We start from the raw sequence: 26,131 nt of genomic DNA, 5'->3' as shown, positions 1-26,131 counted from the left end.
AATAGATTCTGCTGGTTTTCAAAAGGAGCATATCTATCAACCAAAACAAAATAAATTCTATATATTTCTACCTTTGTGTAACCTGGCAGGAAAAGGGAAAATAATATCCATTTAGGGATATTCACATTACTCCCATGTGAAAGTCATTAGTAAAAGTCTCTTGAGAGTCATCTCCTTCTGTCCTTGCAAAAAATAGTGTGTACATTTTACAGTGATTTACCACAAGCAAAGGTAAAACGTACATAACATTAAGCAAATTCTATTTGAATTATATAATAATTTGGCTAGAAATAGAGTGGCTAATAATTTGCAATGTTTCTTGGCCCGGTTTCAACAAGCAGACTTGGAGGCACAGTTGTCAATGTGATGCTTATCAAAGGCAATGCAGCTCAAAACTTTCTGGAAGATCAAAAATAGTCGACATTAAAATTTAATATGCTATCCTCCATATTTGCATTATAAGTCTGAATTCTCCTTTTCTCACATATGAGCTGATCATTTTAATACTACCTTATAAAAGAAGATGAGATGTTTCCACTTTTTGTCACGTCATTTACATTTACCACTTCAAAGGCTGGCAAAAGCCAGGATCTAGCCAGTTAGAATCATCTCAAATCTCTCCTTCCTCAGTGTTTCCAGAAAGAATCAACACCCTATCATTCTTTTAACATTCTTTAAAAGAAATAATAATGCTGGTTTATGCTGCCAATACAAGTAATGTATCATTGAATACTGACAATATTTTTCTAGACCATACTACTCAATTTCAAGATATTCATTAAAAACCGAAAGTTGGAAACCAGATATCTAGATTTAGATGCTATTGTTTAATCTGCTCAGTTTGATAACATATAAAATCTGTCTGGAGATTAAGCCATTAGAATTAATGCAAAAGGTGTTGATAACTCTTTAAGATGAATAAAGGGCCTTTAGAAGATGGAGGAAACTTTTCAACTGAAAAAATGTTATTATAAAAAGTCAAAAATTTTGCCCCTGAATGTAATATGTGACAATTTGTATTTATATCTGATTTTATGTATCTTTTTTAAAACTTGGATCCACAGCTGTGTAAGTATATAGATGTATAATCCAAATAGTAATACAACCTGCCCACATGAGGCCTGATTAGGCTATTCAGACTAATTTACACAAAAACGATGTAAAGGAAATTTATGCGTACAAATGACACTTGACTAAATGATTAGTTCTCTGGAAGGTCCATCATGGAAAGGACATGTACATCTTCAACAGTTACTGCTATTTTAAAAATCAAATGTGATAAGCTAAATGAGAAACTTCTTTTAAATATTGTGATTTTTTTAAAATATTCTTGATGTCTACTAATTAATCCACTGTTTCTTCTATTCAAAAATGACTTAGATTTCCAAGATATATTGGTTGTATTTTGTTTCATTTTTAGCACTCCCTAGAAACTATCCCTAACATAATGTTTCCAAGTGTTTACATAATTGAAGCCCTCTCATAAGTGGCTCTGTTTAAATATCTCCAAATTGTGCTAGATTGTACACTTAATTTAGTTGCCAAAGTGTGATCTTTGGAAAACCATAACTCTATAATTGATAATAATTACTACAGTAAACACTCAAACTGCAAGCTATACAGGTTTTCAAACACATATTCACCTTGATAAAAACCCTCAAGGAAGTAGGGATAGAAGGATAATACCTCGAGATCCTAAAAGCCATATATGAACGACCCAAAGCTAATATCATCCTGAATGGGGAAAAACTGAGAGCTTTCCCCCTAAGGTCAGGAATGAGACAGGGATGTCCACTCTCACCACTGTTATTCAACATAGTATTGGAAGTCTTAGCCTCTGCAATCAGACAACACAAAGAAATAAAAGGCATCCAAATCAGCCAGGAGATCAAACTTTCACTCTTCGCAGATGACATGATACTTTATATGGAAAACCCAAAAGATTCCACCAAAAATTGCTAGAATTGATTCATGAATTCAGCAAAGTTGCAGGATATAAAATGAACGCACAGAAATCGGTTGCATTCCTATACGCCAACACCGAAGTGACAGAAAGAAATCAAGGAATCGATCCCATTTACAGTTGCAATTAAAACCATAAAATACCTAGGAATAAATCTAACCGAAGAGGTGAAAAATCTATATGCTGAAAACTATAGAAAGCTTATGAAAGAAATTGAAGAAGACACAAAAAAAAAAATGGAAAAAGATTCTATGCTCCTGGATAGGAAGAACAAATATTGTTAAAATGTCGATACTACCCAAAGCAATCTACATATTCAATGTAATCCCTAACAAAATAACACCAGCATTCTTCACAGAGCTAGAAAAAACAATCCTAAAATTTGTATGGAACCCGAAAAGACCCTGAATAGCCAAAGCAATCTTGAACAAGAAAACCAAAGTAGGAAGCATCAATATCCCAGACTTCAAGCTGTACTACAAAGCTGTAACCATCAAGACAGCATGGTACTGGCACAAGAACAGACACTCAGATCAGTGGAACAGAATAGAGAGCCTGGAAATGGACCCACAAACGTATGGCCAACTAATCTTTGAAAAAGCAGGAAAGAATATCCAATGGAATAAAGACAGTCTCTTCAGCAAGTGGTGCTGGGAAAACTGGACAGTGACATGCAGAAGAATGAACCTGGACCACTTTTTACACCATACACAAAAATAAACTCAAAATGGATGAAATACCTCAATGTAAGACAGGAAGCCATCAAAATCCTTGAGGAGAAAGAGGGAAAAACCTCTTTGATCTTGCCTGCAGCAATTTCTTATTCAACACATCTCTGGAGGCAAAGGAAACAAAAGCAAAAATGAACTACTGGGACCTAATCAAAATAAAAAGCTTCTGCACAGCAAAGGGAAACAATCATCAAAACTAAAAGGCAACAGACAGAATGGGAGAAAATATTTGCAAACAACATATCAGATAAAGGGTTAGTATCCAAAATCTATAAAGAACTTATCAAACGCAACACCCAAAAAATAAAGAATCTAGTGAAGAAATGGGCAAAAGACATGAATAGATGCTTCTCCAAAGAAGACATACGGATGGCCACCTGACACATGAAAAAATGCTCAACATCACACATCATCAGGGAAATACAAATCAAAACCACAATGAGATACCACTTCACACCTGTCAGAATGGTTAACATTAACAACTCAGGCAACAACAGATGTTGGCAAGGATGTGGAGAAAGAGGATCTCTTTTGCATTGTTGGTAGGAATGCAAGCTGGTGCAACCACTCTGGAAAACAGTATGGAGGTTCCTCAAAAAACTAAAAATAGAACTACCCTACAACTCGTTAATTGCACTACTAGGCCTTTATTCAGGGGATACAGGTGTGCTGTTTCGAAGGGACACATGCACCCCCATGTTTATAGCAGCACTATCAACAATAGCCAAAGTATGAAAAGAGCCCAAATGTCCATCGATGGATGAATGGATAAAGAAGATGGGGTATATATACCCAATGGAGTATTACTCGGCAATCAAAAAGAATGAAATCTTGCCATTTGCAACTATGTGGATGGAACTGGAGGGTATTATGCTAAGTGAAATTAGTCAGTCAGAGAAGGACAAAAATCATATGATTTCACTCATAGGAGGACTTTAGGAGACAAAACAGATGAACATAAGGGAAGGGAAACAAAAATAATATAAAAACAGGGAGGGGGACAAAACAGAAGAGACTCAAAAATATGGAGAACTGAGAGTTACTGAAGGGGTGGTGAGAGGGGGGAAGGGCTAAACAGATAAGGGGCACTAAGTAATCTACTCCTGAAATCATTGCTGCACTATATGCTAACTAATTTGGATGTAAATTTAAAAAAATAAAAAAATACAATAAAATAAATTATATTTATAAACATATTAACATAAAAAACACATATGCACCTTGAACTGATTAAGTCAGATATTGCCAACCTTTCGGTGGTGGTGTTGCAGATGATAATTATGTGCACTCTGCGCTGAGAATCATCTCCTGGCACCACTTCTCATTTTTAAACACATTTTCACTGAGAGCCTTTTTATACTTTACTAGTCCTCTTTTATTTATTTATTTTTTTAACGTTTATTTATTTTTGAGACAGAGAGAGACAGAGCATGAACAGGGGAGGGTCAGAGAGAGGGCGACACAGAATCTGAAATAGGCTCCAGGCTCTGAGCTGTCAGCACAGAGCCCAACGCGGGGCTCGAACTCACAAACCGCGAGATCATGACCTGAGCCGAAGTCGGCCGCTTAACCGACTGAGCCACCCAGGCGCCCCACTAGTCCTCTTTTAAAACTAAAGATCCCCAGGAAGAACATTACAACTTAACCTATTACTGCAAAAGAAGAGGTCTGTTTTTATCTCTCTAGCCCCATCCCAGTTCTCCTGAACAGAGGAAAAAATCCTAACATAACGGCCCCTTGAACATGTGGTGGGGCTAGCGCACGTTTGAAGTTCCCATATTTATCTCTCCATAGATGCTCCTTACTCTTTCTTCTTTTTGCTCCCTTGCATCCTCTCTATGTACCCACTTTATGACTTGCTCATCAATGGTTTCAGTTTCTAACCCAGCTGATGGTGGGGTAAATTCGGCTAATGAGGAGTATATGGTCTCACTTAGACTGTGATCCACGTTGTTTGGCCCAATTCAACCTTTAGCACTGACGGATCTGTCACTGAAGCACTTTTTCCTTTAGTTCTTATTCCTTACATGTAAAGGCCTCAGGAAAATAATTGATCAAGGTGTTTTTTTGTTTTGATTTTTGGTAGAAAACGACTACCACATGCTTCACATTTTTTTCCTCAAGTCCTCTCATGATGCCTCTGCTGGTAGAAACCACGCTGATGCTTTCTTTTCTAGAGAGTGTAAGAAAAACATTTTTTTCCTTCATTCCCTGTTGTATGGGATGACAAGCGAGACTCAGATTTGAATTTGCAAGGAATATGCCAATGTGCAGTTTTTTCAGGGCCAAGCAAGACACAGATAATCTGTGTTCCTTTGCTAAATACACTTTTAAAATCCCACTTATAGCCTTACTTCATTAATATTATCTTTCAACATATGGACAGCACTTGGGATCAACCTCTATTCTTATTTATCCCACTGTGAAATGTATTCCTGGTCATATAGTGAAACATAATGAAAATAATCCTCAGTTATGTTGTGAGATGCAAGTACATTAAATTACAGGTGGGTATTTTTAATGAATAGAGGAAAATAAGAGTTCTTATATAAAGATCTACATCATTTTCATTGAAAAATATGGGAAATAAAATTCTTAATTAACATGTAATTTTTAAAGCAAGGAGTAAACAGGAAAATGAGAAAAAGTGTTCCAAAGCTCTCATCTTAGAGCTGGAATATTTCCTTAAAGAAAAATACTGTTTTGCAGTTAAAATAGCAAAGCTTGCCGTATAAATGGAAACTTAAGACTGACTCTATGAGAGAAGTCAAAGCTTAGAACAGTAGGACTGTTCAGTCTTTGAGACTAGTTGTTTTGATCTAACATCATTCTTTTTAATTCAGTATCAATTAAAATACTTGTCTACACTATGGTCATATTTAAATAGAGCTAGCAGGGGCGCCTGGGTGGCTCAGTCGGTTAAGCGTCCGACTTCGGCTCAGGTCATGATCTCATGGTCCGTGAGTTCGACCCCGCGTCGGGCTCTGTGCTGACAGCTCAGAGCCTGGAGCCTGTTTCAGATTCTGTGTCTCCCTCTCTCTGACCCTCCCCCGTTCATGCTCTGTCTCTATCTCAAAAATAAATAAATGTTAAAAAAATTTAAAAAAATTAAAAAGATAAATAGAGCTAGCAATGAAAACTTTTAAAAGTCTTATTTTAATAGACTTTAAAATAAGTCTATTTTACTAGACTTATCTTAAAAATTGGGATAGGAAAGAGGGGTATTCTCCCATTCATTGTAGATAATGGAGAGGTATGAGTACCTAGAGAGAATGAAAGGAGAAGAATAAGAATACATTGAGTGGATATTTTGAACAAACTCCAAAGGGGATTGGAATAAAGAAATCAGTTGGGGCACCTGGGTACCTCAGTCGGCTAAGTGTCTGACTTTGGCTCAGCTCATGATCTCACAGTTTGTGGGTTCAAGCCCCACATCAGGCTCTGTGCTAACAGCTCAGAGCCTGAGGCCCACTTTAGGTTCTGTGTCTTCCTCTCTGTGCCCCTCTCCTGCTCGCATTCTTTGTATGTGTATGTCTCTCTCTCGCTCAAAAATAAGTAAACTTTTTAAAAAATTTTAAAGAAAGAAAAAGAAAAAAAATCATTGAGTGACACCCCTGAAATATGTAGGAAGGAAACCAATAATGAAAACAATTAAGCATAGTCTCTTTTACTGAAATAACTAATCTTATGGATAAATGGACATTTGAACATATTTGAAATACACACATAACAGACATATTTGAAATAAACATATGTAGAATTTTACCATGAAAGGCTTCCTAACATGCTGGCCATTATTTTGTTTCTTATACTATGCAGGTAGCTGAAGGTTGGTGACATTTATGGTCAGACATAGGCAGTCATTCATTCTAGCACTGGCATGAACCCAGATTTAAAAAAGGAAATGTTATTTTTCTTTCCTCTCAATATTACATGTTTATTTTAGAACTTCAAAATTATTGAGTATAATGGGGATGAGATGGGGAAGTGTTCAGTGCAAGGTTATGATTCATACTTTTTTTTTTGGTTCCTCCAGCCAAATTCTGTTACAAATGCTATAGCAACTACCTCCTTAACCCATGTTTTCCTGGGTCAATAAGAATTCTAAATTTAAAATTGATTAAAAAGTAAACAATTTACTTCCCCCATGATTACTATTCAATTGAGACCATAACCAGAGCAATGAGCTGCCTGACTTTGGGATGACATACTTTCCTATAGCTGAAAGTGATCTAAAAAGAGGAATGACATTACTTTGAATGTAGGAATGTGATAAAGCTTATCATAGGGCAGCAATCAAAATGTCACATGTAATAAAGAGAAAGTCTCAATTTTAAGTTCCCACATCTGTGCAATCTGAAAAGAAAGCCCATTTTCCTCTCTCTCCTTGGCAACTCTCAAAATTTCAAACCACACGAGACCCAGGTCACAGCCCATGCTTTACCCCTAAACATAACGAAAACTGCAAAACCACCTACCTCCCCCTGACTTCATCATCCTGTCCTCACCTCACTCCATACCTTGTTTAACTCCCTACTGAATCTGAGCCCTTCCTTTTTAACAAGAACTTTATTTTTATATATGTTGGTGCCTTGTGCCATTCATAAACATTCATATATTCTTTTTTTTAATGTTTATTTATTTATTTTGAGAGAGAACGAGAATGTCAGTGCAGAGCCCACTTCAGACCCTCTGTCCCTCTCTTTCTCTGCCCCTCCCCTGCTCATGCTCTCTCTCAAAAATAAACATTGGAGTGCCTGGACAGCTCAGTTGGTTAAGCTTCCAACTTTGGCTCATGATTCAGCTCAGGTCATGATCTCACAGTTGGTGAGTTTGAGCCCTGCGTCAGGCTCTGTGCTGACAGCTCAGAGCCTGAAGCTTGGTTTGGATTCTGTCTGTCTCTCTCTCTTTCTCTCTCTCTCTCTCTCTCTCTCTCTCAAAAATAAATAAACATTTAACAAATTTAAAAACAATAAAAATAATAAACATTAATTTTTTAAAGTCTTTATTAATTCAATATTTTGAATAGATACCATTTAGGCAAGTTGAGCTTTGTTGTCAGGGCAAAATGACTATTTTTAGGAAATTCATATTGTCACAATAATTGATTTATGTTGAGTCCCTACCATGTCACTTGGAAGAGAAGGGTTAAAGTAAAGAAATTATATGAAGAAAGTTAATGGAATATCTAACATATATATATATATATATGTTATATATATATATATATATATATGTTATATATATATATATATTTATATATATATAAAAAACACACACACATGCATAACATATATAAACATGTACATAAATATAATCTCAAATGTTTAACATAAAGACATATGTAAAAAGTCTGAGATTATAGATGTGAGTTTAGTTTGCTTCTTCACAGAGAAACCACATTGAAAACAAAGAGCAAGCAGAAAAATATCCTGTCAAAACTGATGGATAAAGGTCAGATTTTCATACAATTAGACTTGTTACTGTTTTTAATTTCATTTGTGTATATTTTGCTTATTTGTTCGTCCAGATCATTTCCAGAACTTTCACTGCTTTCTTCCTACAGTGTTGTTTGAAGCAACAGTAAATCTGTAAATGCTTTTGGGAAGCTTGGGAGTTCATCTTTCTGCGTTGTGTACAGGGGAGGAATAATACTCAACAGGACAATTGTTGAGGGCGATATAAAATGTTTGTTCTTTGTGATTTTGTTTCCATTACTGGTCCATGGATACCAGTAAACATACAGTGCAGAAAACCCAATGGTTTTAATTACTCCCCCATCTCCCCCGCACATAAAAGTAGTATGACTGGGTAAGGGCATTGTGTACTTGAGGATTTTAAAACTGTTAAAACCTAAGAAGAAAAAATAGCAAAAACATGTTTTTCAACTGTACAAGTGTTTGGGTGCGACAGCATGGCTTTTTTTTGACATCACAGTAACTATAATGTTTGAATTCAGCTTGACAGTTGATTTTCCCCAGGCATTCCACTTTTGCATTCATCATATAGTGTTGTGCAGCATAAATAAAACCCAGAATTTAGTAACAGTAAACAGAAGAATCTGGCCTTCTTATAATAAAAATTTAAACAGAAATTTTCAACCAATTATTTACAGATGCATTTTCTTCCCCTGATTAGACATGGATTAAAGTGTAAAAATATTTGCCCCTTAATTCTGACTTTTTATTTGCCACAATTACAATCTGATTTTGATTCCTTTCTTCAAATTTAAAGTTATGTAAATACAGATACAGGTATAGATTTAATAGAATGATTAAAAATGAGATATAAATAGATATAAAGACAATGGTGGAAGTAGAGATAGAGAGATAGAGATATGTGTTCTTGCCCTCTTGCTAGATCATGTACTCACATCAACAATTGATGTTAATCTGGCTCAGCATTTTGAGGATGCAGATAAATCAGGAAAGAACAAATTTCTGGGACTTATTTTTGAATTCCACCTTTCATTTTACTGTAAACAATAGGCATTAGTAAAGTATAAATAGGAAAATTATTATTACTTTAAGACTGTGAAAATGTTAAAATTGCTCCAAGAAGCCTATGCCAAATAATACATATTATTTCTTGCACATTATTTACTAGCCATGAAAAATTTGAGTCCTAAGACCAAGTCAACCCATCATTATTCAATGATGAAATGGTGAAAACAAGCCAGTTTACATAAAATATTATCCTTTAAGATTTTACATATATCTGATATTGATGCCAAGGATATCTTAAAATGTCAAACATCTTAAACATTAAAATGGCCAGCATTATTTGGGTATATATCACCATATATATTATCACATAGGCTTTTTATAATCATTTTTAATATCAATTTTATGGAAATAAAATATAGATATATAGATGTTTGACTATATTTTGCATTTTTCCTTTGAACTATAATAAAGTTCCCTTGCAACTATGTTTCATAAGTTTTTCCTATATATATAATTTTTTAACAGTACCCAGAAATGCCCAGATCTACTCACACTATACGGGTCACAACATATTTTACTGAATATCTGAGGGAGAAAATACTAAATTTTCTTGAGTAAAATCTAGAAGGGATACAATGCAAAGGATATATAGATGGAAAGAAAAAGAGATAGAGGAAGGGAGTTTGAAATACAATGTGGAGTAAGGGTTAAATCATTTTCATGGTAATTATAATCTTCTCACTAACTCCCTGTCTTCAGTGAATCACAGATTACTTGCTCTCAATTATACAGTGTCTCTCCACATAGGAAGAAAATATTTTTCAATTTACCTGAACTCAGGTATAGTCATGTGACTCAATTTACTTTGGACAATGCAATATGAGCAAAATGATGGATCATTTCTTTAAAAAAAAGATTTTTAAAATTAAAAAAAAATATTTTGAGAGGGTGGGGAGAGGAGAGGGGCGCAGAGAGGGAGACAGAGAATCCCAGGGAGGTTCTGAGCTGCCAGTGCAGAGCCCAACTCGGGGTCTGATCCCATGACCATGAATCCCATGACCTGAGCCAAAATCAAGAATAGGTCACTTAACTGACTGAGGCCCCCAGGTGGCCCATGATGGATCATTTCTGACTAGATGTCATGCCAACCAGGGTGTGCTTCATTCAGGTCTATTCCCTTTTGCCATTTGAAGTATTCTTTAGGAACAATAGAAACAATTCTGACAGTTTGTGTAGAGGAGGAAAAAATATGTAATAGAATGGCAGCTGACCAGAGATAAGCATTCAGCATGGATTAGAAATGATTTTGTTGTTATAAATCACTGAAGTAGGAGGATCACTTTTTCCTGAAGCATAACCTATGATAAGGACCATAACGACCTAATAGATATTTTATTAGTGTGTGTGCTTACTTGCTTCATAAGTTGAAATCAAGAGGTTGAGTACCATTTTTCTGGCAAAAATGGTAGGCAAGGTGTGCACAGCATAAGCAGGATGAGAATATAATCTGTAAACTAAAGCAAACATGTAGAAGAGCAGAGAACTCACAATAGTCACAGGAGATAGGTCCCTCCATGACTGATAGAATTAGAAAGGAAAGGGATGTTTTTGTAACTTACAGAATGGTAACTGGAATAATTCTTAGTAGTGAAGGCTGCTCATATTACAGCTATGAAGCTCAATAACTGATTACTAAAAGTAATTATTTCATCTCTATTTGGATGGAAATGTTTCTGCCAAATTTCCAATAAAATCCTCAAATTGCAATTTTATATCAGTCTTTCTCTTCTAGTATCTGGTATGATTATCTGATTATCTCAACATCCATTAGTAAATAAACTTTCTTTGTTAGCAAAATTAGTGGCTTATGGTACTTATAGTATTTGTTTATTTCTTCTGGTAGAATATTTGTAACAGTCTTTCCAGGCATTAAACCATACAGTATGTTAAGTTTACAGTGTTATTTCAGAATTACAGGTAAGCTTGCTAAAAGCATTTTTGGTATCATTGATGTTATAATTATAAATCTTCAGGAAGAGGCAAAATATAAAAAATAAAAACAAAACCTTTGGTATCTTTAGAAAGAAACTGTATACTTTATTTTTCTAAACTTACAAAAAGATTTTGTAAACATGTAAGAATGATATAAATGGTATATAAATCCAGAGAAATTTAGGTAAGCTATTAGTAGGAGTTTCCAGTTATTACTTATTTTTGACTGTTCATTGGTCTCATGTATAAAATGGAATTATATCTTAAACATATCAAATTTTAATATATACATTCCCTATTATGACCTTTGAAGCAACAAGGATATTAAAGAAAATCAAAAATATTTACAGCCAATCACAAAGTTATAGCCAAACTAAACATAGATATAGTTGGTGTTAAAATGAATTTCTCTACATCCATTGTTTATAGTGAATTATAACTACTAAGCATAGTCTTTGCTACACCACATTTTGGTTACAGTTACATCAAAACTATGTAGCCCTAGAAGAAATCTCCTAGATCAAGAAAGAAAATGGACCAAGAATAGTCTGTGAAACATCTTAGCAAGTTTTGCTTGCCATTGTGGAGGTGTCTATTACACAATGACCAGAGAACAACTTGTTTTAGGATTGAATAATATTTAGAAATACTAGGAAAAGAATGCCTCATGGTAAAGTAAATATAATTATTTTAGGAAACAGAAATTTTATAAAATAAGATTCAGTTTTACATGTAACCATACTTGGGCTGAGATGGAAGACAATATAAACAGATACTTAAAGAGTGAGAGGCAAGTGAAAAGCTCGGCTTAACATAAAGGGAATCTTTGAAGAATAAATGGGGGGAAGCCTGGGTGGCTCAGTTGGTTGAGCATCCAACTCTTGATTTCAGTTTAGGTTATGATCTCACAGTCATGAGATTGAGCCCTGCATCAGGATCCACACTGATGTGGAGCCTGCCTGGAGTTCTTTCTGTCCCTCTCCCTCTCTCTCTCTCTCTCTCTCTCTCTCTGCCCATCCCCAGCTCCCTTGCTCATGCTTTCTCAAAATAAATAAACATTTTTTACAACAGAGAAGGAATGTAATGTTCAACTTGATCCCCATAAAATTATCTTTGGTGAGGAACGGTGGAAAATCCATTTATAGCTGTTGGTTAATGTGCCTATTAATGAGGAATGTTTCAGCTGGTATTTTTAATACATTTCTGTTTAACTCCAGCATCCTCCTCATCTTTATCTTTCTAATCTCGCTTAAAAACTTCACCATCTCCATTTCAATTGCTTCTCCAATTCTAAAAATTTACCTTTCCAAATAGAATGGTATTCGCAATAGCATACAGTTTCCAAGTTTTGTTACAAAATGTGGCTCTGCCAGAATTTCACACTGGCTGAAAATAGAACTTACATTTGGTAGTTCTGCATGCTATGTAGAGCAATTTTGATTATAGAAAGATTAACAGCCATTCACCTGGAGAACATGTAAATTAAAAATTAGCAAATATATTAACATATAAATTAATAATACTAAAATGCCTTTAGCAATATCGCTTCCTAAAATAATCATTATGCTGTTTTAAAATTTAAATAATAGCTACAGGAATTTGTATGATTTTTTTTTTTTTTTTTTTTTTTTACTGCTTACTCAATCTGCTAAAAGATAAATGTTAAATTTCAGTGAAAAGTTACTTTGGAGACTTAAATATAAAGGATAGATAAAATTGCAAGTGCTTTTAAATCTCTTGTGTCACACAACGTATACACTATAATTCGTAACTGAAAATTAGTTCTATACTAACATTTCACATGTTTTCTATGTAAATGATAATGTTTCAGAACTACCAAGCCAATAACTCATGCTATAAATATTTATTAAAATAGTGCATTTGCCCATGTTAAATATGTACCTTTTATGTTTCCGACTATTTCTCTTTTGGAAAGTAAATTACAGTGTTTGAGGTGTGGAGAATTCATTAATGTTACTTAGGTTTTGTTATTGTTGGGCAATGCCCAGATTTTTCTCTACACTAAGCACCAAGCTGACAAATTTTCATACCTTCTCACATATCTGATCTAAACTTGGATTTCCTATGAATTTCCTTGCAGTCTAATCACTGAAAAGGAACCTTATCAGACAAGAATATTTGTAAGTTTCCAAAAGTATAAATTTATGCGCAACTTAAGTTCCATGAAGATAATGTTTCTTAATGAAGCATTTGGAAATAAATTTGGGATAAAAGTTTTTTCCCAAGCATTTTCCTTCTATATTCATTCACTTTTATATATATAGCTCTGTACTTAATTTCATTGTGCTTCATTGTTCTATTTTTTCTCTTTTCCTATCCTCCTATTTTTAAGTTTCCATTAATAATCTTAAAATTCTCCCTAAAGACCAGACTAAAAAAATCTGCCAAGTATATAATTGTGTTATCTTACTGATTTCTTTATTTAGCTCTCCTTAGCTAGGAACTGCTAGAAAGGAATGAAAGAAACTATAGAGAACACATGATTTACTGCTGCTAAAAATCACATTATCCAAGGTGAGTTTGATGTTATTCTAATTGTTTCTATTGTTGCAATGGATATTTTGGAGCAATACTAAAAAAATTGTTTTATGCTTCCAATCGTTAAGCACAATGTTGGTGCCATTAGTTTCTGGCAAAGTCTCCCGTTCTTCATTAATTGTTTTCTCTATTTTGTCCCAAATTCAGAACAGTTAATGGCAGACCCTTGTCTTTTGTGTAAACATGGATAAAGTGAGGGCCAAAAGACAGTGACTCTCAGAATGGACAAGCTTACACATCAAAGAGTCCTCTTAAAAACACCAATTTTATCTCCTTCTACTTTAGAAATACTTTGTCCATTGAGGCTAGCGTGTGGGGTAGGATGCTGGGTAGTAATGGCCATAAGTTTATGGGACAAAGCCTGTTACTTGAGAACTTTTTTTTAGTATTTTTTAAAATTTTGTTAATATTTATTTATTTATGAGAGAGAGACAGAGATGCGGGGCGGGGGGAGGAGGGGTGGGGAGAGGCAGAGACAGAGGGAGACACAGAATCCGAAGCAGACTCTAGGCTCTGAGCTGTCAGCACAAAGCCTGACACGGGGCTCAAACCCATGAACTGTAAGATCATGACCTGAGCTGAAGTCGCACATTTAACCAACTGTGCCACCCAGGCACACCAAGAACTTTTATATCGGTCTATACCCATGCATTTCAATGAATTCCTTATTTTTACAGTATCTATAATTGATCATTCTTCCTTATCCCAGAGCCAGTATGCTTGTTAAGGTGCTACTCTTAATACATGAACTTGTATACATTTGCATTAATTAATCCATCTTCTTGTCCTGAATATTTCCTCTTCAATAGTTCTAAAAAATTCTGGGTTTTTTTTATAGGTAAAGCAGGTAGATTATTTACTCACAAGTTTAATGACAACGAATATTAGTAAAACCATAATAGGAGATTTTTGATGATTAGATAATCTAGATAATATAATATAATGTTATAACATAGTATATTTGTTATATATTGTACATATATAAATATAAATTCACAAATAAAATACAACTTCATTATATATATAATGTTGTATCCATACCTGTATGAAGCTATATAAATGTATGTGTATACATATAAAACAGAAATATGAAGAAAAGTAGATTCTGTAACCTTTTATTGTAATTTTGACATTTTATCTTCACACATGTTATCAATTCCACTTTTTATCATAGGCAATGGTTGTATTTTTCCTGAATAGGAATATGTTATTTTATTTAAAACTAAATCCAACTTGACATTTCTATGCAGAAACCTTTTCATGTGTTTATGGGATGTGCTGATCTCATTATGTCTGGGGCAGCTGTCACCAAACAGTGTCAGCAGTAAAAGGATACAGATCCCTGACTGCTAGCACGGGACCGTCAGTCTAAAAGTACTGTACCTGATGTCCAGAAGCCACCATCTGGGCAGCAAGGGCATGTCTCCAGATTCTTAGTACTGCAGACATTAAAAGTCTCTTGAACTAAAAGCTGACTCGGCAGCAGGGAAATTAGCCCCTGGGAATAGAGGCAGGTGGCAACCATTTCCACCAAACCGTGTTGATGGCAGAAGTGCCCACATTCAAGTAATTTCTGAATCTGAGCCAAGAACTAGCCGTTCCTCTTGCCAGCTAACCATTCACTGTTCAGCCTTCTCACCTGCTTCATTCTCTTGAGAGCTCTCCCTGCAGTCCTCACCAGCTGCCCTGCTAGTGATGGCTCTGCTGTGACACCAGAGAAAAGCTAGGCTAAGAAAGTAGTGAGTGTGAACAACCAGGTAAATCAGTGTAAAGGTAAACAAAGGGCTTTTCTCCATTTTTTGTAGTCTTCTAGAAAAGAACAAATACATGCAATGGGCATGAGCAAAAGTTCTTTAGAACAGAATCTGTTTTTTTAGGAGCTTTTTGTACACAAAAAATATAGCAAAGGCTAATTAGAATACCAATTTCACATGCAGTAGATGTTCGTTAAGTAAAGTCGGTAAATACAAAGACTCACACTCATCAATATTCTTTAAAGAGTATCCCTGTCTCTGCTAGCTTCTGCTTCCTCTTACTTGGTTCTTTCCTCCCTTGTCTGTTTTCTTTGTTTTTCCTCATGACATAGAGATCAGGAGCTACCTTTTTCTTGCCCAGCAACCATCTTTATTCTATTTCTTGTTACATAACGTATTATTCATGGACCAGTAGCATTAGCATCACCTGAGAACTTTCAGAGAATGCAAAATATCCCAAACAACTCTAACCTACTGAATCAAAGCCTGCATTTTTATCAAGACACCTATACTTTCCCTATATATGTTAATGTTTGTTAATTATTCGGTGTCAGTGATTCTCAAGACAGGGTTCACATTAGAATCACCTGAGGAGTTTAAAAATTACTAATGCCTGGGACACACTTCCAGATTTTGATTTAATTGGTCTGGGAAAGTGCCTCAGAATTACTGTTTTTCAAAAGCCCCTGAGGTGATTCTAACTCACCTTGGAGAAACAAAGCTGTACATGGATTCCTAAAATGTATTTTGAAAGCTTAAATCTAAGGATACATTAGAGAATTCAGTTCATACAGAATTGTAAAAATAATCTCCAAACATAGAATAGAATTACAGGAATGAAGAATTTATTTATGGTAGAGGAAAATGCATTTCATAGTTTTCAGAAGAATTGTACACGGGAGTTTTAACTATAAATGATTATATATGTTCAAAATCAACTATGCTAAGTATTGATTTTGAAAAGACACATCATTTGGATTGATAATAATGCTACATAACTCCTTAAGAACTATAAAAATAAATGGATTTTAAGCTAGACTTTTACACTGGTGAGAATTTCTTAATCTTTAGTAAAACATTGTAAGGATAAGCAAATCATCATTATGTTTTCTCACTTGCCAATTATTAGATGAGATCATGGCATTGTATTTATTAAAAAATGACATCACTCATTCTACTAGGAAATAGAAAAAAACCTATTAGAAATAGAATAGTTTTCCAAGAATCTGTTGAACTTAACTCTAAACAAATAATAACAGTAATGTAATCAAATTCTAAAAGAAGAACATGCACAAATTAAGAGATTACAAAACAAAATATAAAACAGTACCGCCTTTCCTTTTTTTCTAATTTTACCTTGTGAAAACCTGGGCACTATTATAGCAAATATGAAAGAACTGCTAAAATACATTACTTTAAATTTATGTAAAATAGAAAGTATTGGTCCAGGGTGGTACTAAAGAGACCAAAATTGTGTCCCTTTGAGAATCGTTCATGAAGCAGTATAAAGACAAGGGACAAACTGATATTAGCTGAAATGCTGTTAGGACATTTTTATTTCTCATTTAAAGAAATTTAAAAATACACATTAGTCTCTATCATAAATTTTACATGTTTACAGTTACTACTGACAGCAAATTAAAATAAAGTTGACAAAAATTGCATACACTTCTGTGGGTTTAAATAATGATGGATTATCCCAAGAAAATGATGAAATGGATCTACTAACTTTATATCTAGTATTTAAATCTGTACTACAATACCTTTCATATTTTCTTTGAACTCAAAATATTATCACATGAAATTTATGGCAAAAATAATATTGATAATTTCTAAATTTTCAGGTAGGGATAGTCACAAAGTACATTTCTATAACCCCCAATGTAAATATGACCAATTTACAAGTGCTGGGATTTTTATATAGTACTCAAAAACATGTGTTTAAGCTATAACTAATTTTTGTCAAGAAACAGATTTGTTGCCATGTAATTTGCTAAATTTTTTATATTTTCTTCATTACACATTCAGTCTTTAACAGCACAGTGTTTTCTCGAAAACCTCAGCTTTTGGCAGTTACTAATATAGTAGTGGGTGAAAACTGAGAAGAGAATATTAATGAAGGTAATGCTTAGAAAAGCCAACTTCAGCAAATCTAGAAATGAAGCTTTGTTAAGGCACTGAATTTATCCTGAGATTAATTTAACTCACTTGAAAATATGGTGTTACTTTTGAGAAAATATCCTTTCCAGGAAATGAAGCTGCTTAGAAACACAATTCTACTCCACTCCAAGAAAAACAAGAAACCAATCACCAAACAAAATTATAGCTACAAAACATTTGTACATGCACTCAAAAATAATTTTTGCAAAACTACTGTGTGCCAAATACTGTTCAAAGTGCTTAATATAAATGCAACAGGTACAAATGTTAAGAAGCTTATATTCTCTCAGGGAAATAAAAAGTTACAAAATAAGTTAACTTTAGAGTGACAGATGCTATGAATAAGAGGGGTGACAATGCTAATGTGCTACCCATGGACATCTATAGGTTGGATTTGTGGTGTATCTTTCATTACTTGATAAATATTTTGGTTTATTCCAGTGTTAGACTATTACAAAGAAAGGTGCCAATATTTGTGTGCATGTCCTTATACGTGCATATGTTTTCGTTTCTTTTGGCTAAAACCTAAGAGTGGAGGGGTGCCTGGGTGGCTCAGTCAATTAAGCATCCAACTCTTGATTTCGGTTCAAGTCATGATCTCATGTTCATGAGTTGAAGCCCTGCGTTAGGTTCTACAAAGTGTGGAGCCTGCTTGGGATTCTCTCTCTCTCTCTCTGCCCCTCCCCTATGTGCTATATAAATAAATAAATAAATAAATAAATAAATAAATAAATAATCAAACTTAAAAACTATAAAATAAAATGTAAGAGTGGATGAGTGAGTCCTATGAGGGAGTAACTAATATAACTTTTGCCTTAAGAATTACATTCTCAAGGGGCACCTGTGTGGCTCAAGTGGTTAAGCATCTGATTCTTGATTTCAGATCAGATCATGATCTCATGGTAGAGCCCTGTGTCTGGCTCTGTGCTGACAGCCCAGTGCCTACTTGGGATTCTCTCTCTCCTTCCTTTTTACCCCTCCCCAGCCCACCCTCTCTCGCAAATAAATAAACAAATGTTTAAAAAAAATTAAACTCTCAAAAGATGTATAAACAAAGCCTGAAGACAGAACTTGAAACAAGTTTGGTGAAAACATATATAAATGGACTATTTCTAAAATATTCAGATAATCTTCCCTGTTGTTTTTAAAAGAAAGATAAAGGACTCTCAAACAAGGAACATAAACATACGTTGTCAGACATGTAAGAGAACTAAGCCATCATCTTTACCCTTCAGAGTCATCTCAAGGTGACTAATGGTAAATTACGTCCATAATTATGACATATATAGCAAAAATTATCTCCATCTCAATTTTATTTTACATTTTACTTTAATGATAGGTAAAATATATATATAATATTTCACACATTTACTTAGATATTTTAAATCTTCAACTGTAAAATTTCCTTGCTAAAAAAGTTAAATTATACATCGTTACTCTAATTCTTATTGTGGTTAGCATTTTCAATGATCTGATATTATTCTTCTAAGGGGAAATACCAGCTTTTCTTTTTTTTAATTTTTTAAAATTTTTATTTATTTTTGAGAGAGAGTGACGGGGTGTGAGAGGGGGAGGAGCAGAGAGAGAGGAAGACAGAATCTGAAGCAGTCTCCAGCATCTGAGCTGTCAGCGCAGAGCCCAACACAGGGCTCAAACTCATCAACCATGAGATCATGTCCTGTGCTGAAGTTGGAGGCTTAACCAACTGAACCACCCAGGTGCCCCAACATAAGCCTTTCTAAGCATTGAGCACAATAGTACTATTGGAGAAAGAAGGTCATTCTAATAGAAATAGGTACAGAATGTAATACAGATAGCAATATTGAAAACTTTATACTATATTTTGTGGAATAGGTCTTTGATATTTGTATGCTATGTTGAAGATCTAAAACTATTTTGGAGGAAGTAGTAATAAAAAGTCTGAAAACCTGTTCTTGATGGAAGGTTTGCTGTCAAGAATAAATTGTGGAGCCTGCTTTACAATAAAAGAAAAATGACTTTGGGCATTTAGGGGAGAATTTTTTTTTCTATTTAAAAAAAATTTTAACATTAATTTATTTTGAGAAAGAGAGACAGAGACAGAGCATGAGCAGGGAAGGGGCAGATAGAGAGGGAGACACAGAATCCGAAGCAGCCTCCAGGCTCTGAGCTGTCAGCACAGGGCCTGATATGGGGCTCAAACCCACAAACTGTGAGATCATGACCTGAGCCATAGTTGGATGCTTACCCGACTGAGCCACCTAGGAGCCTCTCTATTTTTTTTTTTTTTTATTTAATCAGTATTGGAGTGTTCGGAGAAGTTATCTCATTGAATAATTCAATTGAAGTACTGAGTTTCTTGCATTCTAAGGAGGGCATAGTTCTTGAGAAAGAAAGAAAGAAAGAAAGAAAGAAAGAAAGAAAGAAAGAAAGAAAGAAAGAAAGAAAGAAAGAAAGAAAGAAAGAAAGAAAGAAAGAAAGAAAGAAAGAAAGAAGTAAAGAAAGAAAGAAAGAAAGAAAGAAAGAAAGAAGTAAAGAAAGAAAGAAAGAAAGAAAGAAAGAAAAAGAGAGAGAGAGAGAGAGAGGGAGGAAGGAAGGAAGAAAGAAGAAAGAAAAGAGAAGAAAAGAGAAGAAAGGAAAGAAAAAGAAAAAAAAAAGCCTTTCATGTTGATTTGTTTCAGTCTTACCTGTCTCTGTGGGAAGAGTTCTCGAGCCAATTAGGATTTAAGATTATTGAAAAATACAACGTAGGTGATTTCGCAATAGGCCTTGAAAATCAAATCAGTGCTACTGTTTGATATGCATTATGTAGATTTAAAATCTTCATCATTTTCCTATCTCATTGATATTTGCCCAATTACAAGGAGATCATTCTGCAACCATCAGGGAGCCTTAAAAACAAAACAAAACAAAAGAAAACAAAACAAAACAAAACAAAACACCTGTGTCTGAAGTCTTTAACCAACTTTTATTCCAAGCTGTTTATAACACAGTATTACTTCAGATCAACCTTTTTAAATTAAAAAAAAAAAAAACTGTAAAACTACTTTAAAATATCTGATACTATTGATATGTGTAGCTCAAAAGAAATTTCACTAGTATTACCTGCAGAGAAAATAGACTTAAATCTTGCTTGCTCTATCGCAAAACGTATATTAAAAATTTATTTGAAAATTTAATTTTGATATGATATGAATCATAGAAACACAGCTTTTCCAAAAATCAGACTGGGTTAAACTGAAGAACGCGTTAAAAATACAGACAAGTTTAGAATAATGTTAGAGTAAAAATTAACAAAAATAAATGACTAATGGCTCAAAATGGTTAAAAACAATAGTAACATGTAAAGCAAGAATGACTGAGATATCATAAAGCTCCTGAAAAAAATTATAATTCTCAGAAGTAACTTCAATTTGCAAAATGAAATTGAGAAATTCATTTTGTTGTAATAAATAATAAGAAAATTGTGTCTTAAGGTGTGATTTTTCTATTTTCTTGTATATGCTCACATATAGAATTAGAAATCAGTGGTGCCTGGGTGGCTCAGTTGGTTAAGTGTCCAACTCTTGGTTTCAGCTCAGTTCATGATCTCACAGCTGATGGCGCAGAGCCTTTCTGGAATTCTTTCTTTCCTTCTCTCTCTGCCCCTTCCCTGCTATCTCTCTCTTGCAAAAATAAACTTAAAAAAAATTTTTTTAAATAAGAATTAGAAATCAGATACTAAGTGAATACTACAAATATAGCATGTCATGTATTCATTTAAATTATTCAAGGAAAAAACATAGATATATATTTCTTTTAATTATGTTTCATTGCTAAACTAGTAACTCACACGGCAATAATGCATGGTTGGGAAGTGGTCCTCAATATTCTCCTTGTAAATAAATCTAATCCAAGGCCCAGTATTCACATATCGACATAGTTTTATTCTTTACCTGTTATCATGAATAGAGCTTCTAGTGAATTGACAAAAATGGTGTTTCTCTTTGGCACATAGTCCAAAAGATCAAGAAAAGAAACAAACCACAAATAAACAAACAAACAAAAACCAAGGAGTAAAGAATATTGAGAAAATATTGGTTCTTAGGTGGGCAATAGTCCTATACAGCTTGAAAGATGGTATGTCCTTAATATATCTAAAGCTACTTCACAGTGATGGCCACAATAATTAGAGCATATGCTATTATTTTAAAATAATAAAAATTATGAAGGGTCCTACCAAGTATAAAAATTACTCATGATAAAAGATGAAGCTTTTAGCAAAAGTTGAAAAAAAACACTAATTATGTAATAAAAGTATATGCATATGGACACTTGAATCAATAGGACTATAATTTTGAAAAATACCAATCTTAGATACCTCCATGAAGTTTTTAGGCAGAGATGAGGCCACTGAAGTGAATATCACTTTGAGTAAATGTTGATTTGGATATTACTGGGGAGATATTTCTTTAAATAAATTCAAAATATAAGAGAATGGCATTAATTTAACTATGTGTCACAAAATTATTTCCAATAGATATAAGCATACCCATAGGCAAAAAGCGTTATCACTGGAATAAATGTTCAAATCAATGAAAATAGCCTTATGGAATGTAATGATGTCTTGAATATATATTAACACAAAGAGGGGAGGGGAATGTCAGGATTTAATTTGGCAAATGACATTTTCATTAGCTACAATCTATTAGTTAAAAGAAACACGCATGAAATAATATTGGTCTTGGATTTCTATAGGGTATTTTGTAGAGAGTATTATATTTGTAAAAGACAGCTACCAGTCATTGTTTTTTTTTAAGAAAAACCCAACAATACGCATAAATCATCCCTTACTGGTACTCTTGACTAATCAGCAAATTAAAGGAAGGAATACTATGCCACCTGGATGAAATCACCTGTGTTCTATGGCTAGTTTCATTATAACACTCATTCAAATAGCTGATTTTTCCACATTTTTTATCCAATTAATTTGCATTTATTTATTTATTCATTTGTTTTTAATGTTTACTTATGAGAGAGACAGAGTGCAAGCAGGGAGGGGCAGAGAGAGAAGGAGACACAGAATCTGAATCACAGGCTCCAGGCTCTGAGCTGTCAGTACAGAGCCCCACACAGGGCTCGAACTCACAAATTGTGAGATCATGACCAAAGCCAAAGTTGGATGCTTAACCAACTGAGACACTCAGGTGCCCCAATTTACAGATATTTAGATATAAAGGTAAGGGTTAATATTACTATAGTCACTCTACAATTCCCACTATTAACTATATTTAGAATTCTTCAATTGATTAAGATTGTAGCTTAATTTTTATTTATGGGCCCATTAACTATATTTCATTGTTTAATGGGGGTGCAGAATTATAAATATGTTATTTGGGATATTTTGATATTTGGAAATGTCTATAGAGTCAAGCATACCCTGATAAAAAGAACTTTAACCAAATGAGTTCAGTGAATTGGGGGGTAAAGAGAAAGATAAGAAACCTACAGAATATTCCAAATTGGAGAGACTAAATTAACAGAATCACGAGAATTAGTTAAGGCAAGATAGATAGACGATAGAGGACAGATAGATAGATAGGCAAGCCAGACAGCCAGCCAGTAGCCAAGGTCAATACAACTGTCAGTTAACTAGGATAAAAGTTAATAGTGTATAGTAGAGTCATAAAATTATCTTATATAACATTTTTATATGAAAAGCATAGCCTTAAAATTTAGACTTTAATGTCATCTCTGTATTTAAAGGGTCCATTCTGGACACTTGCTATGATGAGTTAAGTGTTTATTCTGAGAAGCTAGGAGAAAAAAATCATTAATTAAAGCTATAAAATATATGTGCATCTGAAAGAACAAAGAACAAGTTGTTGGTCTGAAAACAAAATGTCGCATTACTCTCAGCAATTAGTGTTAATTTTGAAACCAGGTTTTCAATTGAGTTCACATTTTTTTTTAAATGGCATATTCTGCTAAGTCCAAAATTGTTGCCTCCAGCTTTATATGTCACATATTGCCAAGTGCAAGCTAGGGGGAAAAAAGGGAACTATCCCTGGCCTAAAGATGTCATGAACATGGTTCTTGACATCACAGAGAGCTGACTCAAAGCATCTCAACTCAATTACCTACCTCTCCATGTCGCTTAGGGCTGGAGCTCACTGACATCTACCTAGTTTCTTTGATATTGAAGTGTGACTATTTGTGCATAAAATGTGCCACTTCAAATAAAGTTTTCAAAATGAAATGCTGGTAGCCTTCTAGAATGATGGCATTAAAAAAATACCATGACTTTCTAAAGCTGAAGTACAACAATTTTCTTTGAAAGACCAGACCGCTATTTTTGCATAAGGCAAGCAATTTTCAGATACGTGCTTCTGAGGTATCCTGTTGGTTTTAAGCATAATTTCCCTAGAATCTAACACATACAATTATGAAGTGATTATTAGATAACTATATGAAATCCACTTGTGATTACAATTGAAAGATTCATTTGTTTTGGGTACAAACAAAATATGTATCCCCAGTTGCAGTAATTAATGTGTAAATGTACATAAGGGAAAGATCGACCAAAATACTATGGACAGGTTTCTATCAATGCTCATTCTCACAGATAATAGTGTACAGGACCTGGAGCACTGGGGTGGCTCAGTCAGTTAAGTGTCCAAGTTTGGCTTATGATTTGGCTCAGGTCATGATCCTGTGGTTTGTGGTTTCAAGCCCTGTGTAAGGCTCTGTGCTGATGGCTCAGAGACTGAAGCCTGCTTCACATTCTGTCTCCTTCTCTCTTCCCCTCCCCTGCTCATGCTCTCTCTCAAAAATAAATAAAAGCTTAAAAAAAATAGAGTACAGAACCTAATTAAAAGCCATTGTCCCTTGCTTAACTATTGACATTCATGGAAACATCCTCAAATAAACCGATTTTACTTATCCCAAATATCTATAATGGAAAATGTATATACATTTATATTATTGTGTTGCAACCCATCTGGATAAGTAGATCATAGATAGATGTATTCCCCTGAATTATTATTTTTGTAACTCCAGAAAGAGTTACATTTATCTCTCTTCATTATGAATTCTAAAGTCTAAATACTGGCTAGCTTAAGTTATTCTATTTTTCTTGCAGGCTTCTTTGGAAAATCTTTGAAAGGGGATTTGGGACTGACAGCACTCAGAACAAAGAGATGAAAACTCTAGTGGAATTATGGTCAAAAAGATAATAATGGGTACTGAAGAAATTGCTCTTTCAGACATAACAATAAGGGTACATTTCAGCTGCATTAGTACCAGTTATTCAAATTCCTTCTTTTGTAAAATAAAATGAAGAAGTTTTAATATTTTGGGGAGTATCTCAGAGAATGAGAAGCTGTAAACTAGGGAAAATGAATGAGAAAAACCTCATAGTTTTAGTGGAAAAGGGACTTATAATTATGGTGATAAGTTTAGAGGTGTGACTGTTAAAAGAAACAATCCGGACAGTAAAAATTACTTAGGAGTAAATGACCACTCGATTTGTCAGTCTGTTTGCTTCCATGTTTTAGGGCCAGACTAATATTTAATTGTAAGATAGTGTAGCCTGCACTCATTTATGCTGTAATCTCTAAAGGTTTCCTCCAAATGTCAACAAATGATGCTGAAAAGTACTGCCTTGGTTAGATTACCTTGACTAAATTGAAGAAAAGAAGCTTCATTTCACACTCATGTATTAAAACAAACAAACAAGCAAAGCAAAACAAACAACAAACATAGTTTGAAAGAGCCAGAGTTTAAATAAAATAAAAAAACTCAGCAGAAAAAGTACAAAAGCACAGGAAAATATGTAATCCCTCCAAGATCTTGAAATCACTGAAATTTTCACAGGGTTTCCGCCAGCATATGGGATAGAAACTCTTATTATCACACCCATTGGAGTAGTATGTATTAATACTGTGGAAAAGAGGAACATCAGAAGTCCGGAAGTTTGGGAAATGTCCAGGAAATTGGTATTTAGAAGGAGTCCAAGGAATGCCATGAGACAAAACTGAAGCCAGTACATCAGCATATCTGCAGATTTGCTCTTCTGTTAACACATGAACCAGCTTTTAGTTTCCACTACAATCTAACCTCAGCTTGAGTACTGTTGTGAATTGCCACAGCTCCATTTATCATCCCAATGACACATGAATTATGACTGGGATCCTTGCTGCTAATGGGCTTTTCTTTAAGTGAACCAAATCCAAGTTCTCACAAAACAAATTTGACTAAATCAATGTTTTGTATTCATCTCTGGTTACATAGAGTGTAGGCTATAAGGCAAGATCCCTTATTGAAATATTGTCACCCAGGACCACTTCTTAGATGTAACTATGGGTGGGGAAGGATCACTTATTTTTTATTTTATTTTTTACTTTTATTTAAAAGAGGAGAGAGACAGAGACAGAGAGTGAGAGAGAATCTGAAGCAGGCTCCATGCTCAGCACAGAGCCCGATGCAGGGCTGGATCCCACAACCCTGGGATCATGACCTGAGCTGAAATCAAGTCAGAAGCTAAACCAACCTGAGCTACCCAGGTTG

The 26,131-nt window shown here is 34.3% G+C and overlaps 1 long non-coding RNA gene across 1 annotated transcript in view; it reads left to right on the top strand.

The window, feature by feature from the left end:
* LOC122239261 overlaps nt 1-24,785 on the top strand; it is a 31,909-nt gene extending 7,124 nt beyond the window's left edge. Inside the window, exons 2-3 of the long non-coding RNA XR_006218209.1 lie at nt 13,580-13,667; nt 24,705-24,785. This is a non-coding gene — a long non-coding RNA (uncharacterized LOC122239261). The remainder of the gene's footprint in view (nt 1-13,579; nt 13,668-24,704) is intronic.
* The last annotated feature ends 1,346 nt before the right edge of the window (nt 24,786-26,131 follow it).

The sequence above is a fragment of the Panthera tigris genome, chromosome B3 (assembly GCF_018350195.1).
Source record: "Panthera tigris isolate Pti1 chromosome B3, P.tigris_Pti1_mat1.1, whole genome shotgun sequence".
In the NCBI taxonomy this organism is placed as follows: Eukaryota; Metazoa; Chordata; class Mammalia; order Carnivora; family Felidae; genus Panthera; species Panthera tigris.
The sequence above is the reverse complement of the archived record's forward strand: the minus strand, read 5'-3'. Positions and strand labels throughout refer to the sequence as shown.